Source organism: Oncorhynchus mykiss, chromosome 18 (assembly GCF_057628025.1).
Source record: "Oncorhynchus mykiss isolate SJ-2025 chromosome 18, ASM5762802v1, whole genome shotgun sequence".
Classification (NCBI taxonomy): domain Eukaryota; kingdom Metazoa; phylum Chordata; class Actinopteri; order Salmoniformes; family Salmonidae; genus Oncorhynchus; species Oncorhynchus mykiss.
Window position 1 is genome coordinate 46,331,667 of NC_143039.1, and position 17,805 is coordinate 46,349,471.

General features: G+C 43.7%; 2 long non-coding RNA genes across 2 annotated transcripts; both read right to left on the reverse strand.

Moving 5' to 3' along the window:
- Nucleotides 1-4,778: 4,778 nt before the first annotated feature.
- LOC149975528 (uncharacterized) lies at nucleotides 4,779-5,594 on the reverse strand. Its single transcript, XR_016488494.1, has 2 exons — nucleotides 5,514-5,594; nucleotides 4,779-5,418 (listed from the first exon to the last, which is right to left on the reverse strand). It is a non-coding gene; the product is annotated as an uncharacterized LOC149975528 (long non-coding RNA).
- A 121-nt stretch (nucleotides 5,595-5,715) lies between these two features.
- Nucleotides 5,716-6,633, reverse strand: LOC149975529 (uncharacterized). The gene is made up of 3 exons (XR_016488493.1): nucleotides 6,436-6,633; nucleotides 6,269-6,318; nucleotides 5,716-6,147 (listed from the first exon to the last, which is right to left on the reverse strand). It is a non-coding gene; the product is annotated as an uncharacterized LOC149975529 (long non-coding RNA).
- Between the last annotated feature and the right edge of the window lie 11,172 nt (nucleotides 6,634-17,805).

Consider the following 17,805-nt stretch of genomic DNA (forward strand, 5'->3'; position numbering starts at 1 on the left):
ATGCAAGACAATGCTAGACCTCATGTGGCTGGAGTGTGTCAGCAGTTCCTGCAAGAGGAAGGCATTGATGCTATGGCCCGCCCGTTCCCCAGACCTGAATCCAATTGAGCACATCTGGGACATCATGTCTCGCTCCATCCACCAACGCCACGTTGCACCACAGACTGTCCAGGAGTTGGCGGATGCTTTAGTCCAGGTCTGGGAGGAGATCCCTCAGTAGACCATCAGGAGCATGCCCAGGCGTTGTAGGGAGGTCATACAGGCGCGTGGAGGCCACACACACTACTGAGCCTCATTTTGACTTGTTTTAAGGACATTACATCAAAGTTGGATCAGCCTGTAGTGTGGTTTTCCACTTTAATTTTGAGTGTGACTCCAAATCCAGACCTCCATGGGTTGATAAATTTGATTTCCATTGATAATTTGTGTGTGATTTTGTTTTCAGCGCATTCAACTATCTAAAGAAAAAAGTATTTAATAAAAATATTTCATTCATTCAGATCTAGGATGTGTTATTTTTTTGAGCAGTGTATGTACTTTTGGTAATACTTTGTGAGTAAGCAACAAATACAATCATCTTAAATTGCCATGTTGAATTTTTTTGCCATAGTAAATTGCGCACATTTCCCTAATACTGACAGTTTGTGTTACTACCTTACACAAGCCTGCATTTTCACCCTATAAAACTTGGAATTACACAAAATGTTAACCTCAGATTGGTGATGTTAGTCTAAAAGTTTATAGACTTCACGATGACATAAGATTGATTGTTTTAAACAGATCAGTCAGTATCTTAGGTTTTGTACCATTGATTTTTCCAAGCGCTGGGATGCGCAGAAGTTAGAATGCAGAGTTAATGAAATGCCCAGGAACTGGCACAGAAAATTTGGGTCGGTCTCTCCATAAAAGTCAATGGCCGCACACCAATACATGGATTTGATAGTCAATCTATTACTTAAATAGCAGTCAACTGTTGTCACTGTTGTTATTCTATAGAGGGTCGTGATTCGTTTAGGTTAACTAACCAAAAAAGTGGTCTGGTCTTTTTTCCATGATGGAAGCCTCCCGAAATCAACATCCAACATTCCAAATTGTAGATATAAGCCTTCAAGTACTCATCTAACCAACTTCTTCAGGGCCAGCCAGGCCCCCTGTTGCCCCCCACGCGCCCTGAAACCCAACCCCATAAGAAGAAGGCCAAATACGACCTGCCCTTGCCCAGTTTCCATACAAGGTCAGGGGACAACACTGGTTTTTCGTCTTCTAGTTAAACTTGTTTTATGCACAGTTTAAAGGGATAGCTCATCCCAATTACAAAATTACTTAAATTGCGTTTACATTTAATTTGAAATCCAATGCATCCAAAGTGTACATTAGTCTTTCCTGGTTCATAACATACTTTTTGGTCCCTTTCAGTTCACAGCCATATCAACAGTGGGCGTCAGGCTTGTAAGAGACATGAATTATATGTGAGATTCAGTGAACAAGGCTGGAAAGTGAGATTCTATCTCTCTTAACTACTCATTGTACTGAATAGATAATCAGGAGCTAACATTGTACCACCTTATTTGCTGTAACACAGTATTTTTAGGGAAGCAAGGCATGTGTAGGATGTGCATTGTAGAGTATGTTCTTTGCATTCTTTATCATGTATTTCTCATAGAAAGTGTCAGGAAGGTGTATTGGAGGCGAAGTGCAGGAGAGCAGATTATAATGAACAGGCGCACTTTATTATAGTTCCAAAAAATGAGAGCACTACATGAAACAAACGCGCTCAAAAAACAGAACATAAAAGTAGAGCATGAAAACAATTACACACACACAACACATGATGGAAATCAGAGGGTTAAATACAAGTAGCTTAATTGGGGAAATGAAAACCAGGTCTGTATGGAAACAAGACAAAACAAGTGTATATACGAATAATGGAACGGCGATGGCTAGAAAGCCGGTGACGTCGATCGCTGAACGCCGCCCGAACAAGGAGAGGGGCTGACAGTCTATTCTCGTCATTTATCTAAGAAATCGAATGACAAGATATGGTATTTCTCTCCGTTTTAACTGAGTATCGGCTCCTACGGGTTACTCTGCCTTCTAAATCAAATCAAATCAAATCAAATTTATTTTATATAGCCCTTCGTACATCAGCTGATATCTCAAAGTGCTGTACAGAAACCCAGCCTAAAACCCCAAACAGCAAGCAATGCAGGTGAAGAAGCACGGTGGCTAGGAAAAACTCCCTAGAAAGGCCAAAACCTAGGAAGAAACCTAGAGAGGAACCAGGCTATGTGGGGTGGCCAGTCCTCTTCTGGCTGTGCCGGGTGGAGATTATAACAAAACATGGTCAAGATGTTCAAATGTTCATAAATGACCAGCATGGTCGAATAATAATAAGGCAGAATAGTTGAAACTGGAGCAGCAGCACAGTCAGGTGGACTGGGGACAGCAAGGAGTCATCATGTCAGGTATTCCTGGGGCATGGTCCTAGGGCTCAGGTCCTCCGAGAGAGAGAAAGAAAGAGAGAATTAGAGAGAGCATATGTGGGATGGCCAGTCCTCTTCTGGCTGTGCCGGGTGGAGATTATAACAGAACATGGCCAAGATGTTCAAATGTTCATAAATGATCAGCATGGTCGAATAATAATAAGGCAGAACAGTTGAAACTGGAGCAGCAGCACAGCCAGGTGGACTGGGGACAGCAAGGAGTCATCATGTCAGGTAGTCCTGGGGCATGGTCCTAGGGCTCAGGTCCTCCGAGAGAGAGAAAGAGAGAAGGAGAGAATTAGAGAACGCACACTTAGATTCACACAGGACACCGAATAGGACAGGAGAAGTACTCCAGATATAACAAACTGACCCTAGCCCCCCGACACATAAACTACTGCAGCATAAATACTGGAGGCTGAGACAGGAGGGGTCAGGAGACACTGTGGCCCACTCCGAGGACACCCCCGGACAGGGCCAAACAGGAAGGATATAACCCCACCCACTTTGCCAAAGCACAGCCCCCACACCACTAGAGGGATATCTTCAACCACCAACTTACCATCCTGAGACAAGGCTGAGTATAGCCCACAAAGACCTCCGCCACGGCACAACTTAAGGGGGGGGGGGGGGGGCGCCAACCCAGACAGGATGACCACATCAGTGACTCAACCCACTCAGGTGACGCACCTCCTCCAGGGACGGCATGAGAGAGCCCCAGTAAAGCCAGTGACTCAGCCCCTGTAATAGGGTTAGAGGCAGAGAATCCCAGTGGAAAGAGGGGAACCGGCCAGGCAGAGACAGCAAGGGTGGTTCGTTGCTCCAGAGCCTTTCCGTTCACCCTCCCACTCCTGGGCCAGACTACACTCAATCATATGACCCACTGAAGAGATGAGTCTTCAGTAGAGACTTAAAGGTTGAGACCGAGTTTGCGTCTCTGACATGGGTAGGCAGACCGTTCCATAAAAATGGAGCTCTATAGGAGAAAGCCCTGCCTCCAGCTGTTTGCTTAAAAATTCTAGGGACAATTAGGAGGCCGGCGTCTTGTGACCGTAGCGTACGTGTAGGTATGTACGGCAGGACCAAATCAGAGAGATAGATAGGAGCAAGCCCATGTAATGCTTTGTAGGTTAGCAGTAAAACCTTGAAATCAGCCCTTGCTTTGACAGGAAGCCAGTGTAGAGAGGCTAGCACTGGAGTAATATGATCAAATTTTTGGGTTCTAGTCAGGATTCTAGCAGCCGTATTTAGCACTAACTGAGCACTACTTCTACTGTGATGGAGAATGCCTCTACCCTCTGTGTTCCTGCATGAACACCACCACCCACACTATGATCCAACTAGTGGTCAGTATGCACTACTACACCCTCTCTCACATGAATGTTAACATTACTGGTTTCAGTGGGAAAGATGGTAAATGGTTCAGACATTAATGACATATAAAAAACTAAGATACCCAAGTTACCTCAGTCTATAATGGCAGACTGTTAATGTAGAGTAGGGATAGTGAGAAGTAACTTTCAAGACTGAAGCAATTATCCCCTCTAGTGGTATACTTTATACTGTACCAGGTTACTACACACAGTGATAATACAAAACATTGAGGACACCTGCTCTTTCCATGACATAGACTGACCAAGTGAAAGCTATGATCCCTTATTGATGTCACTTGTTCAATCCGCTTCAATCAATGTAGATGAAGGGGAATTAAAGAAAGATTTTAAAACCTTGAGAGAATTGAGACATGGATTGTGTGTGTCATTCAGAGGGTGAATCGGCAAGACAAAAGATTTAACTGTCTTTGAACGGGGTATGGTATTAGGTGCCAGGCGCACCGGGTTAAGTGTGTCAAGAACTGCAACACTGTTTTTTTCATGCTCAACAGTTTCCCCATGTGTCTCAAGAATGGTCCACCACCCAAAGGACGTCCAGCCAACTTGACACAACATGGGCCAGCATCCTTGTGGAACGCTTAGGGCAGCTTGTAGAGTCCATGCCCCGACGAATTGAGGCTGTTCTCAGGGGAAAAGGGTGTGCAACTCAATATTAGGAAATGTTCCTAATGTTTTGTGCACTCAGTGTATGTATTCCTACATGTTTTTAAATAGTACACTATCACACACAGTACAAAACCATATAAAGTGTGGGCCTGTAGTATCTGTAAATCAACAAAACATTGTTTTTATTTCCATTTTCAAATAAAGCATCATTGTTCATGTAATAATCTAATATCAATATTAGAACTCTAGGAAAAGGTCATGAAATCAAATAAATGAAAAGACAGAAAGCAAAATGTTTTTGAACTACAACTTATTTTATTTAAAAATGTAAAAATCAATGCAAAGTAATGTAGTGCATTGGTGTCTCGATCCCTGTTGGGTGGCAAAGTGTCACAAGAATCCTGTGGGGAGAGAAAACAAGAGAATACATTAAATTAATGGGTGTTAAAAACTAATCAGGGTTCAACAAAGCACTTAGTCCTCAATTCCTTCAAAAGAGAGAGAGAAGGAGAAAGGAGTATGGTCCCTGCAGTAGGACTACATGCTGGCCATGAGGTTCTCCAAGTGGTACTCCAGGAGGCTGGAGAGCTCAGTGACCAGAGACTCTGGGTTAAAGTACCAGGCCAGCTGCTGACCAAACATGTCATCTAGCAGAGCCATCAGCCCGCCCTGAAGAGAACACCACACAACACACAGAAAATGGCTCTGAGTTACTAGCTTATCAAGAGGAGAGAGACAATCAGAAATACTCCTCCTAAAATGGCATTGAAACCCTGTAAACCATGAATAAGGAAGTACACTAAGAATATGGAAGTAACCTAGACTCTTACACTGAGCTGCAGCAGGTATCTGTCAGCCTCTGGCTCCATGTTGGCAGCAGTGGGCAGGAAGGAGTACAGGAGAGCGTACAGACGCTCCACGAACCCACCAGGGTGCTAAAGGAAACAAAGGAGGAGAAAAGAGGAGAGGAATTTAAGTGAAACTGCTAATAGACAGATATCAAAACATGTACCAGTGAGATGCTACTTACCACCATCAGGGACTTCTGAGCTGTCATCATCCCAAACAGCACCAGCTCAAAGAGGACATCTATCATGTTCATATGATGGATCTAGGACAAGAAAACATGTTTGGAGAAAATAGGAATGATTTCATTTGATCAGCTACTGTGATGTATAAAATACATGCATGTGGAAGAACTCAGTGAGACTTGAAAGAGTTCATGAACTCACCTTTGCCTCAGCCAGCTCCCTCTCAATGTCATTCCGCTTGGAGGGGTCACTCAGGTAGTCCACAAATTCATTATAGGTACTTATGAACTTGGCCTCGTCCTATGACAGACAAAGAAAAGAGCATCTTTTAGTGAACAGAACACATTTCCCCTCAGGGACGCTCTCTTTCCCTTGAAAGAGAATGAGTTACCATGTGGTTGGCCTGAACCAGTGCGCCCAGGAGGACCTTTCCCGCCACAAACAGATGGTTCCTGCTCAGGGTGGAACCAAGCAGGGTCTAGGGAAGAGTTAGGGTGAGACATCTTCCTCTAGGAGACAGAACAAGAAGTCACAGAGAGAAAAAGAAAAGTGGGTCCACTCACAGTGAAGGCCTGGCGCAGGGAGACGAGCCTCAGGGCGATGTCCTCCACTCTCTTGGTGGTAAGGTAGAGGCTGTGGAAGGGAGGGAATGGAGCATGTCAACCATTAGAGTCAATGGGGGATAACAGCATTATGACCACTATCCTTCTGCATCTGACAGGCCCAGACTACACAGACATTTAGAGGAACTCACTTTAGCAGAGGAACCTCCCTCTCCTCAGGCAGCAGGTCCTTCTCCCAGCCCTACGACAACAAAACAAGCATTCAAAATCAGTGACCAATGCAATGACATGACAAACAATCGGTCAATGGAAGGATCGTAATGCTCCTAGTCAATAGTATGTGTGTGTAACGTCTGACCTCATAGCAGTTGTGGCCCTCAGGCTCTGGGTCAGTGAACTGCTGAGTGGTGGGCGTAGAGAAGGAGGCAGCCTCCGACCACGCTGAAGAGGAGAGAAGCTCGTCCAGCCCCATGTGGAGAGTGGTGTACACCACTGAGACATCAGTCTGCTACTCAAAACACACACAACACACCTGTTTACTACACACACGTTATTAGAAAACACACCAAATCTAATGAAAAAATGCCCAGTAATGTCTAGTCTATATACAAAGGAAATTGTTTATTTACCTGGTAGCAGCCAATCGTCACGTCCACAGACGTCTCGTGGCGGAGGTGAGACGCATAGTGGGTCACCCTGCCAGCCACACGCTAACAGAGAGAGAATACATGTTAAGGCCAAATGGAATAAGTGAAGAAAAGCCTAATCTAATACTATTTCAGTAGTATTTCCATCTTACCTGGATCCAAGTGATGGACTGCACTTTGGTGGCACAGTAGGGGATGCCCTCTGGACAAAGCCTGGCTGTCTCCTTGGAGATGGCCCACGCCAGTTGAGTCTCCAGGCCTCTCACCCTACTCACGTGGTGCATCCTCACCACCACCTGCTGTTGAGATAAACAACAAGACAACATCAACAAAACCACTTCAGCAATTGCTGTGACACATTTCCATCAAGATCAAATGACTGACAATGTAGGATTGGGAAGTTACAAAGACATAAACCTGGGATCCCCCACGCATGTAGGTGATGATGGGGCTGATGAACTGGAAAGTTCTCCAAGCTATAACCACCGGACCGGCATTGTTCTGCACATTACAATACATTCATGTTGGAAACAGTAAACATTGTAACAGTGATGTGACTGTGTGTGTGTGTGGGGGGGGGGTCTCTTACCCTGATCACAACAGGCCCACAGTACAGGGGGCTGAACCTAATCAGAATCAACTGCCAATTGCCAGTGTCCTCCTAAAGCAGAAAGCAGACAAGATAAGTGTTTAATGTCAGAGACACAACTTGAATATCTGGGATATTTGTCAAACATAAAACCCAAAACTTTCTGAAAATTGTACCTCAAAGATAGTCTGCACATCTGGCACATCCTCAAGGATGATAGCAGCAGCATTCTGGACATCAAGGAGGACTGGCAGCTGTGGAATATCTGGCACATCATCCAATGGCACATCCAACTGGACCTCATCCAGGACAGTTGTTTCTAAAATTAGGAACATTGGAATATAAAATAAACAATTGTTAGGACAAAACGTAGCAAGATTGCTAATACTAGCTAGCTAGGTAGCAAAAGTCGATCGCTGTGCAACAGTTACTAAAGTGAATGTTAGCTAGCAAGCTAGCTAGCTACAACATCTCTGGCACAAGCATTTTTGCCAAGTCTGAATTATAGAAATACACAACATTTCGCAAATTATAATGACATTGTTAAATGAAGTAAAAACAGAGTTTTAAACTCCACATACCCTCTTCGAAGTCGCTGTCACTGTCCATCTGTCGACGATCACGAACCCTGCAAAACAGAAAAAGACAAGAAAAACGAGCCACAAATGAATTTGAACAACCTGTCGACGCAGTAGGCCGCAGACGTCCACGCACTCTCTCCGTCAGTCTTGAAAAGCACCCAGGCATTTTCCAGTTGATTGTTCAGGTCTGAAAAATCAATCCAGTTTGTTGTCAGCAGCAAACAGAAGTTGTTGTTTTCGCACAGAAAACGTTCCATAGAACGTCGGTTAGATGTATCTTGGCAACACACGTTCGAAAATGATTGTTTACAAAATGGACTACTGTGTTGCCATATAAATGAGTTTGGAATTCTATGATTCCTTTTAGAATCCGTTAAAATTGCTTGTCAACATTCTATTGATGTTGAAGTGCTCCTTCGTAGTTCAGTTGAAAGAGCATGACGCTTGCAACGCCAGGGTAGTGGGTTCGATTCCCGTCACCACCCATACATAAACGACAGCAGGTTTTATTGTAACTCGCTTTGGATAAAAGCCTCTGATGAATGTTGAGAGAGAAATGGTCAATTCAAGAGGGAGCTACGAAATTCATGTCCAAACGTCCTTTTCTCTTCCTGATGTCATTAAAAATGACATAGAATTAATCATTAGCTTGTTCTCTACAATATTATAAATTAATATACTTGTACTTGACAGCGTTGATGAAAAAATAACGATAATTTGCTGTGACCATTGCTAGTTTAGACTGCACAGCACTTGGTTGTATGTGTTCCATATTTGGTGTTGTGGGGTTAAATTCTCAGAGTAAATCGTGGGTAACTTTTCAACCATATATGGTCGAGACATTGGGTTTAGACTTTTGTTTTCTGACAGAATGTTCTATATAGTGGGCATATTTGTAAACCTTGAATTAAATCATAATTTTATTGGCGTATGCACTATATTTTTTGCTATTTTGCCACCAGATGCTTTTCTATATCGTTGGTATAATATAAAATACAAATACCCAATATTATGTTTTATAATGTCACTAGCTAGGTTGGTAGAATGAGACAAACAAGGTGATTTTTTTTCTTCTTGTGTTTAACTCCTGAAAGCCTAGTCTTTACCACAGTGGGCTATAAAGTCTTATGGAGGACATATTGAACAAATTCAGACAAGGGGGACCACAGCCCACGGAAGAAAGCACTGAAGGATCTACACTACTGGTCAAACGTTTTAGAACACCTACTCATTCAAGGGGTTTTCATTATTTTTTACTATTTTCTACATTGAAGAAAAATAGTTTAGACATCAAGACGATGAAATAACATATATGGAATCATGTAGTAACCAAAAAAGTGGTAGTAAACAAATCAAAATATATTTTAGATTCTTTAAAGTAGCCACCCTTTGCCTTGATGACAGCTTTGCACACTTTTGGCATTATCTCAACCAGCTTCATGAAATGCATTTCACTTAACAGGTGTGCTTTCAAGAACTTTGTTTTTGTGACTACACTTGAAGAAACTGTCAATCAAGCGCTATGATTAAACTGGCTCTCATGAGGACCACCACAGCAATGGAAGACCCAGAGTTACCTCTGCTGCAAAGGATAAGTTCATTAGAGTTACCAGCCTCAGAAATTGCTAACCAAATAAATGCTTCACAGAGTTCAAGTAACTGACAAATTTCAATATCAACTGTTCAGAGGAGACTGTGTGAATCAGGCCTTCATGGTTGAATTCCTGCAAAGAAACCACTACTAAAGGACTCCAATAAGAATAAGAGACTTGCTTTGGCCAAGAAACATGAGGAATGGATATTAGACCGATGGGAATTTGTCCTTTGGTCTGGAGTCCAAATTGGAGATTTTTTGTTCCAACCGCCTTGTCTTTGTGAGACGCGGTGTAGCTGAACGGATGATCTCTGCATGTGTATTTCCCACCGTAAAGCATGGAGGAGGTGTTATGGTGTGGGGGTGCTTTGCTGGTGACACAGTCTTAGTTTTGAATTCACACTTAACCAGCATGGCTTCAACAGCATTCTGAAGCGATACGTCATCCCATCTGGTTTGGGCTTAGTGGGACGGACTATCAGTTGTTTTTATAAATTATTATTTAAAAAAATGGTTTGTTACTTTTACCCTTTTTTCGTGGTATCGAATTAGTAGTTACAGTCTTGTCTCATCGCTACAACTCCCGTATGGACTCGGGAGAGGCGAAGGTTGAGAGCCGTGCGTCCTACGAAACTCAACCCAGCCAAGCCGCACAGCTTTTTGACACAATGCCTGCTTAACCCGGAAGCCAGCCACTAATGTGTCGGAGGAAACACTGTATACCGGGTGCCACAGGAGTTGCTAGAGCGCGATGGGACAAGAACATCCCTGCCGGTCAAACCCTACCCTAACGACGCTGGGCCAATTGTGTGCCACCCAATGGGCCTCCCTGTCGCGGCCGGCTGCGACAGAGCCTGGACTCGAACCAGGATCTCTAGCTGCACAGCTCCCACTGCGATGCAGTGCCTTAGACAACTGCGCCACTCAGGATAATTAATTTGTTTTTCAACAGGACAATGATCCAACACACTTCCAGGTTGTGTAAGGGTTATTTTACCAAGACGGGGAGTGACGGAGTGCTGCATCAGATGACCTGGCCTCCACAATCCCCCAACCTCAACCAAATTCAGATGTTTTGGGATGTCGGCCCGGAGAGTAAAGGAAAAGCAGCCAACAAGTGCTCAGCATATGTGGGAACCCCTTCAAGACTGTTGGAAAAGCATTCCAGGTGAAGCTAGTTGAGAGAATGCCAAGAGTGTGCAAAGCTGTCATCAAGGCAAAGGGTGGCTATTTGAAGAATCTCAAATATAAAATAAGTTTTGATATAACACTTTTTTGGTTACCACATGATTCTAGATGTGTTATTTCATAGTTTTGTAGTGTACAATGTATATAGTCAAAATACAGAAAAACCTAGAGGTTTGTGGTTCATGGCCAACATACCACTCTTCCCTAGGCCTTATTGCTTAAATAACCCATGAATCATGTAGTAACCAAAAAAGTGGTAGTAAACAAATCAAAATATATTTTAGATTCTTTAAAGTAGCCACCCTTTGCCTTGATGACAGCTTTGCACACTTTTGGCATTATCTCAACCAGCTTCATGAAATGCATTTCACTTAACAGGTGTGCTTTCAAGAACTTTGTTTTTGTGACTACACTTGAAGAAACTGTCAATCAAGCGCTATGATTAAACTGGCTCTCATGAGGACCACCACAGCAATGGAAGACCCAGAGTTACCTCTGCTGCAAAGGACAAGTTCATTAGAGTTACCAGCCTCAGAAATTGCTAACCAAATAAATGTTTCACAGAGTTCAAGTAACTGACAAATTTCAATATCAACTGTTCAGAGGAGACTGTGTGAATCAGGCCTTCATGGTTGAATTCCTGCAAAGAAACCACTACTAAAGGACTCCAATAAGAATAAGAGACTTGCTTTGGCCAAGAAACATGAGGAATGGATATTAGACCGATGGGAATTTGTCCTTTGGTCTGGAGTCCAAATTGGAGATTTTTTGTTCCAACCGCCTTGTCTTTGTGAGACGCGGTGTAGCTGAACGGATGATCTCTGCATGTGTATTTCCCACCGTAAAGCATGGAGGAGGTGTTATGGTGTGGGGGTGCTTTGCTGGTGACACAGTCTTAGTTTTGAATTCACACTTAACCAGCATGGCTTCAACAGCATTCTGAAGCGATACGTCATCCCATCTGGTTTGGGCTTAGTGGGACGGACTATCAGTTGTTTTTATAAATTATTATTTAAAAAAATGGTTTGTTACTTTTACCCTTTTTTCGTGGTATCGAATTAGTAGTTACAGTCTTGTCTCATCGCTACAACTCCCGTATGGACTCGGGAGAGGCGAAGGTTGAGAGCCGTGCGTCCTACGAAACTCAACCCAGCCAAGCCGCACAGCTTTTTGACACAATGCCTGCTTAACCCGGAAGCCAGCCACTAATGTGTCGGAGGAAACACTGTATACCGGGTGCCACAGGAGTTGCTAGAGCGCGATGGGACAAGAACATCCCTGCCGGTCAAACCCTACCCTAACGACGCTGGGCCAATTGTGTGCCACCCAATGGGCCTCCCTGTCGCGGCCGGCTGCGACAGAGCCTGGACTCGAACCAGGATCTCTAGCTGCACAGCTCCCACTGCGATGCAGTGCCTTAGACAACTGTGCCACTCAGGATAATTAATTTGTTTTTCAACAGGACAATGATCCAACACACTTCCAGGTTGTGTAAAGGTTATTTTACCAAGACGGGGAGTGACGGAGTGCTGCATCAGATGACCTGGCCTCCACAATCCCCCAACCTCAACCAAATTCAGATGTTTTGGGATGTCGGCCCGGAGAGTAAAGGAAAAGCAGCCAACAAGTGCTCAGCATATGTGGGAACCCCTTCAAGACTGTTGGAAAAGCATTCCAGGTGAAGCTAGTTGAGAGAATGCCAAGAGTGTGCAAAGCTGTCATCAAGGCAAAGGGTGGCTATTTGAAGAATCTCAAATATAAAATAAGTTTTGATATAACACTTTTTTGGTTACCACATGATTCTAGATGTGTTATTTCATAGTTTTGTAGTGTACAATGTATATAGTCAAAATACAGAAAAACCTAGAGGTTTGTGGTTCATGGCCAACATACCACTCTTCCCTAGGCCTTATTGCTTAAATAACCCATGAATCATGTAGTAACCAAAAAAGTGGTAGTAAACAAATCAAAATATATTTTAGATTCTTTAAAGTAGCCACCCTTTGCCTTGATGACAGCTTTGCACACTTTTGGCATTATCTCAACCAGCTTCATGAAATGCATTTCACTTAACAGGTGTGCTTTCAAGAACTTTGTTTTTGTGACTACACTTGAAGAAACTGTCAATCAAGCGCTATGATTAAACTGGCTCTCATGAGGACCACCACAGCAATGGAAGACCCAGAGTTACCTCTGCTGCAAAGGACAAGTTCATTAGAGTTACCAGCCTCAGAAATTGCTAACCAAATAAATGTTTCACAGAGTTCAAGTAACTGACAAATTTCAATATCAACTGTTCAGAGGAGACTGTGTGAATCAGGCCTTCATGGTTGAATTCCTGCAAAGAAACCACTACTAAAGGACTCCAATAAGAATAAGAGACTTGCTTTGGCCAAGAAACATGAGGAATGGATATTAGACCGATGGGAATTTGTCCTTTGGTCTGGAGTCCAAATTGGAGATTTTTTGTTCCAACCGCCTTGTCTTTGTGAGACGCGGTGTAGCTGAACGGATGATCTCTGCATGTGTATTTCCCACCGTAAAGCATGGAGGAGGTGTTATGGTGTGGGGGTGCTTTGCTGGTGACACAGTCTTAGTTTTGAATTCACACTTAACCAGCATGGCTTCAACAGCATTCTGAAGCGATACGTCATCCCATCTGGTTTGGGCTTAGTGGGACGGACTATCAGTTGTTTTTATAAATTATTATTTAAAAAAATGGTTTGTTACTTTTACCCTTTTTTCGTGGTATCGAATTAGTAGTTACAGTCTTGTCTCATCGCTACAACTCCCGTATGGACTCGGGAGAGGCGAAGGTTGAGAGCCCTGCGTCCTACGAAACTCAACCCAGCCAAGCTGCACAGCTTTTTGACACAATGCCTGCTTAACCCGGAAGCCAGCCACTAATGTGTCGGAGGAAACACTGTATACCGGGTGCCACAGGAGTTGCTAGAGCGCGATGGGACAAGAACATCCCTGCCGGTCAAACCCTACCCTAACGACGCTGGGCCAATTGTGTGCCACCCAATGGGCCTCCCTGTCGCGGCCGGCTGCGACAGAGCCTGGACTCGAACCAGGATCTCTAGCTGCACAGCTCCCACTGCGATGCAGTGCCTTAGACAACTGCGCCACTCAGGATAATTAATTTGTTTTTCAACAGGACAATGATCCAACACACTTCCAGGTTGTGTAAGGGTTATTTTACCAAGACGGGGAGTGACGGAGTGCTGCATCAGATGACCTGGCCTCCACAATCCCCCAACCTCAACCAAATTCAGATGTTTTGGGATGTCGGCCCGGAGAGTAAAGGAAAAGCAGCCAACAAGTGCTCAGCATATGTGGGAACTCCTTCAAGACTGTTGGAAAAGCATTCCAGGTGAAGCTAGTTGAGAGAATGCCAAGAGTGTGCAAAGCTGTCATCAAGGCAAAGGGTGGCTATTTGAAGAATCTCAAATATAAAATAAGTTTTGATATAACAATTTTTTGGTTACCACATGATTCTAGATGTGTTATTTCATAGTTTTGTAGTGTACAATGTATATAGTCAAAATACAGAAAAACCTAGAGGTTTGTGGTTCATGGCCAACATACCACTCTTCCCTAGGCCTTATTGCTTAAATAACCCATGAATCATGTAGTAACCAAAAAAGTGGTAGTAAACGAATCAAAATATATTTTAGATTCTTTAAAGTAGCCACCCTTTGCCTTGATGACAGCTTTGCACACTTTTGGCATTATCTCAACCAGCTTCATGAAATGCATTTCACTTAACAGGTGTGCTTTCAAGAACTTTGTTTTTGTGACTACACTTGAAGAAACTGTCAATCAAGCGCTATGATTAAACTGGCTCTCATGAGGACCACCACAGCAATGGAAGACCCAGAGTTACCTCTGCTGCAAAGGATAAGTTCATTAGAGTTACCAGCCTCAGAAATTGCTAACCAAATAAATGCTTCACAGAGTTCAAGTAACTGACAAATTTCAATATCAACTGTTCAGAGGAGACTGTGTGAATCAGGCCTTCATGGTTGAATTCCTGCAAAGAAACCACTACTAAAGGACTCCAATAAGAATAAGAGACTTGCTTTGGCCAAGAAACATGAGGAATGGATATTAGACCGATGGGAATTTGTCCTTTGGTCTGGAGTCCAAATTGGAGATTTTTTGTTCCAACCGCCTTGTCTTTGTGAGACGCGGTGTAGCTGAACGGATGATCTCTGCATGTGTATTTCCCACCGTAAAGCATGGAGGAGGTGTTATGGTGTGGGGGTGCTTTGCTGGTGACACAGTCTTAGTTTTGAATTCACACTTAACCAGCATGGCTTCAACAGCATTCTGAAGCGATACGTCATCCCATCTGGTTTGGGCTTAGTGGGACGGACTATCAGTTGTTTTTATAAATTATTATTTAAAAAAATGGTTTGTTACTTTTACCCTTTTTTCGTGGTATCGAATTAGTAGTTACAGTCTTGTCTCATCGCTACAACTCCCGTATGGACTCGGGAGAGGCGAAGGTTGAGAGCCGTGCGTCCTACGAAACTCAACCCAGCCAAGCCGCACAGCTTTTTGACACAATGCCTGCTTAACCCGGAAGCCAGCCACTAATGTGTCGGAGGAAACACTGTATACCGGGTGCCACAGGAGTTGCTAGAGCGCGATGGGACAAGAACATCCCTGCCGGTCAAACCCTACCCTAACGACGCTGGGCCAATTGTGTGCCACCCAATGGGCCTCCCTGTCGCGGCCGGCTGCGACAGAGCCTGGACTCGAACCAGGATCTCTAGCTGCACAGCTCCCACTGCGATGCAGTGCCTTAGACAACTGCGCCACTCAGGATAATTAATTTGTTTTTCAACAGGACAATGATCCAACACACTTCCAGGTTGTGTAAGGGTTATTTTACCAAGACGGGGAGTGACGGAGTGCTGCATCAGATGACCTGGCCTCCACAATCCCCCAACCTCAACCAAATTCAGATGTTTTGGGATGTCGGCCCGGAGAGTAAAGGAAAAGTAGCCAACAAGTGCTCAGCATATGTGGGAACCCCTTCAAGACTGTTGGAAAAGCATTCCAGGTGAAGCTAGTTGAGAGAATGCCAAGAGTGTGCAAAGCTGTCATCAAGGCAAAGGGTGGCTATTTGAAGAATCTCAAATATAAAATAAGTTTTGATATAACATTTTTTTGGTTACCACATGATTCTAGATGTGTTATTTCATAGTTTTGTAGTGTACAATGTATATAGTCAAAATACAGAAAAACCTAGAGGTTTGTGGTTCATGGCCAACATACCACTCTTCCCTAGGCCTTATTGCTTAAATAACCCATGAATCATGTAGTAACCAAAAAAGTGGTAGTAAACAAATCAAAATATATTTTAGATTCTTTAAAGTAGCCACCCTTTGCCTTGATGACAGCTTTGCACACTTTTGGCATTATCTCAACCAGCTTCATGAAATGCATTTCACTTAACAGGTGTGCTTTCAAGAACTTTGTTTTTGTGACTACACTTGAAGAAACTGTCAATCAAGCGCTATGATTAAACTGTCTCTCATGAGGACCACCACAGCAATGGAAGACCCAGAGTTACCTCTGCTGCAAAGGACAAGTTCATTAGAGTTACCAGCCTCAGAAATTGCTAACCAAATAAATGTTTCACAGAGTTCAAGTAACTGACAAATTTCAATATCAACTGTTCAGAGGAGACTGTGTGAATCAGGCCTTCATGGTTGAATTCCTGCAAAGAAACCACTACTAAAGGACTCCAATAAGAATAAGAGACTTGCTTTGGCCAAGAAACATGAGGAATGGATATTAGACCGATGGGAATTTGTCCTTTGGTCTGGAGTCCAAATTGGAGATTTTTTGTTCCAACCGCCTTGTCTTTGTGAGACGCGGTGTAGCTGAACGGATGATCTCTGCATGTGTATTTCCCACCGTAAAGCATGGAGGAGGTGTTATGGTGTGGGGGTGCTTTGCTGGTGACACAGTCTTAGTTTTGAATTCACACTTAACCAGCATGGCTTCAACAGCATTCTGAAGCGATACGTCATCCCATCTGGTTTGGGCTTAGTGGGACGGACTATCAGTTGTTTTTATAAATTATTATTTAAAAAAATGGTTTGTTACTTTTACCCTTTTTTCGTGGTATCGAATTAGTAGTTACAGTCTTGTCTCATCGCTACAACTCCCGCATGGACTCGGGAGAGGCGAAGGTTGAGAGCCCTGCGTCCTACGAAACTCAACCCAGCCAAGCTGCACAGCTTTTTGACACAATGCCTGCTTAACCCGGAAGCCAGCCACTAATGTGTCGGAGGAAACACTGTATACCGGGTGCCACAGGAGTTGCTAGAGCGCGATGGGACAAGAACATCCCTGCCGGTCAAACCCTACCCTAACGACGCTGGGCCAATTGTGTGCCACCCAATGGGCCTCCCTGTCGCGGCCGGCTGCGACAGAGCCTGGACTCGAACCAGGATCTCTAGCTGCACAGCTCCCACTGCGATGCAGTGCCTTAGACAACTGCGCCACTCAGGATAATTAATTTGTTTTTCAACAGGACAATGATCCAACACACTTCCAGGTTGTGTAAGGGTTATTTTACCAAGACGGGGAGTGACGGAGTGCTGCATCAGATGACCTGGCCTCCACAATCCCCCAACCTCAACCAAATTCAGATGTTTTGGGATGTCGGCCCGGAGAGTAAAGGAAAAGCAGCCAACAAGTGCTCAGCATATGTGGGAACTCCTTCAAGACTGTTGGAAAAGCATTCCAGGTGAAGCTAGTTGAGAGAATGCCAAGAGTGTGCAAAGCTGTCATCAAGGCAAAGGGTGGCTATTTGAAGAATCTCAAATATAAAATAAGTTTTGATATAACAATTTTTTGGTTACCACATGATTCTAGATGTGTTATTTCATAGTTTTGTAGTGTACAATGTATATAGTCAAAATACAGAAAAACCTAGAGGTTTGTGGTTCATGGCCAACATACCACTCTTCCCTAGGCCTTATTGCTTAAATAACCCATGAATCATGTAGTAACCAAAAAAGTGGTAGTAAACGAATCAAAATATATTTTAGATTCTTTAAAGTAGCCACCCTTTGCCTTGATGACAGCTTTGCACACTTTTGGC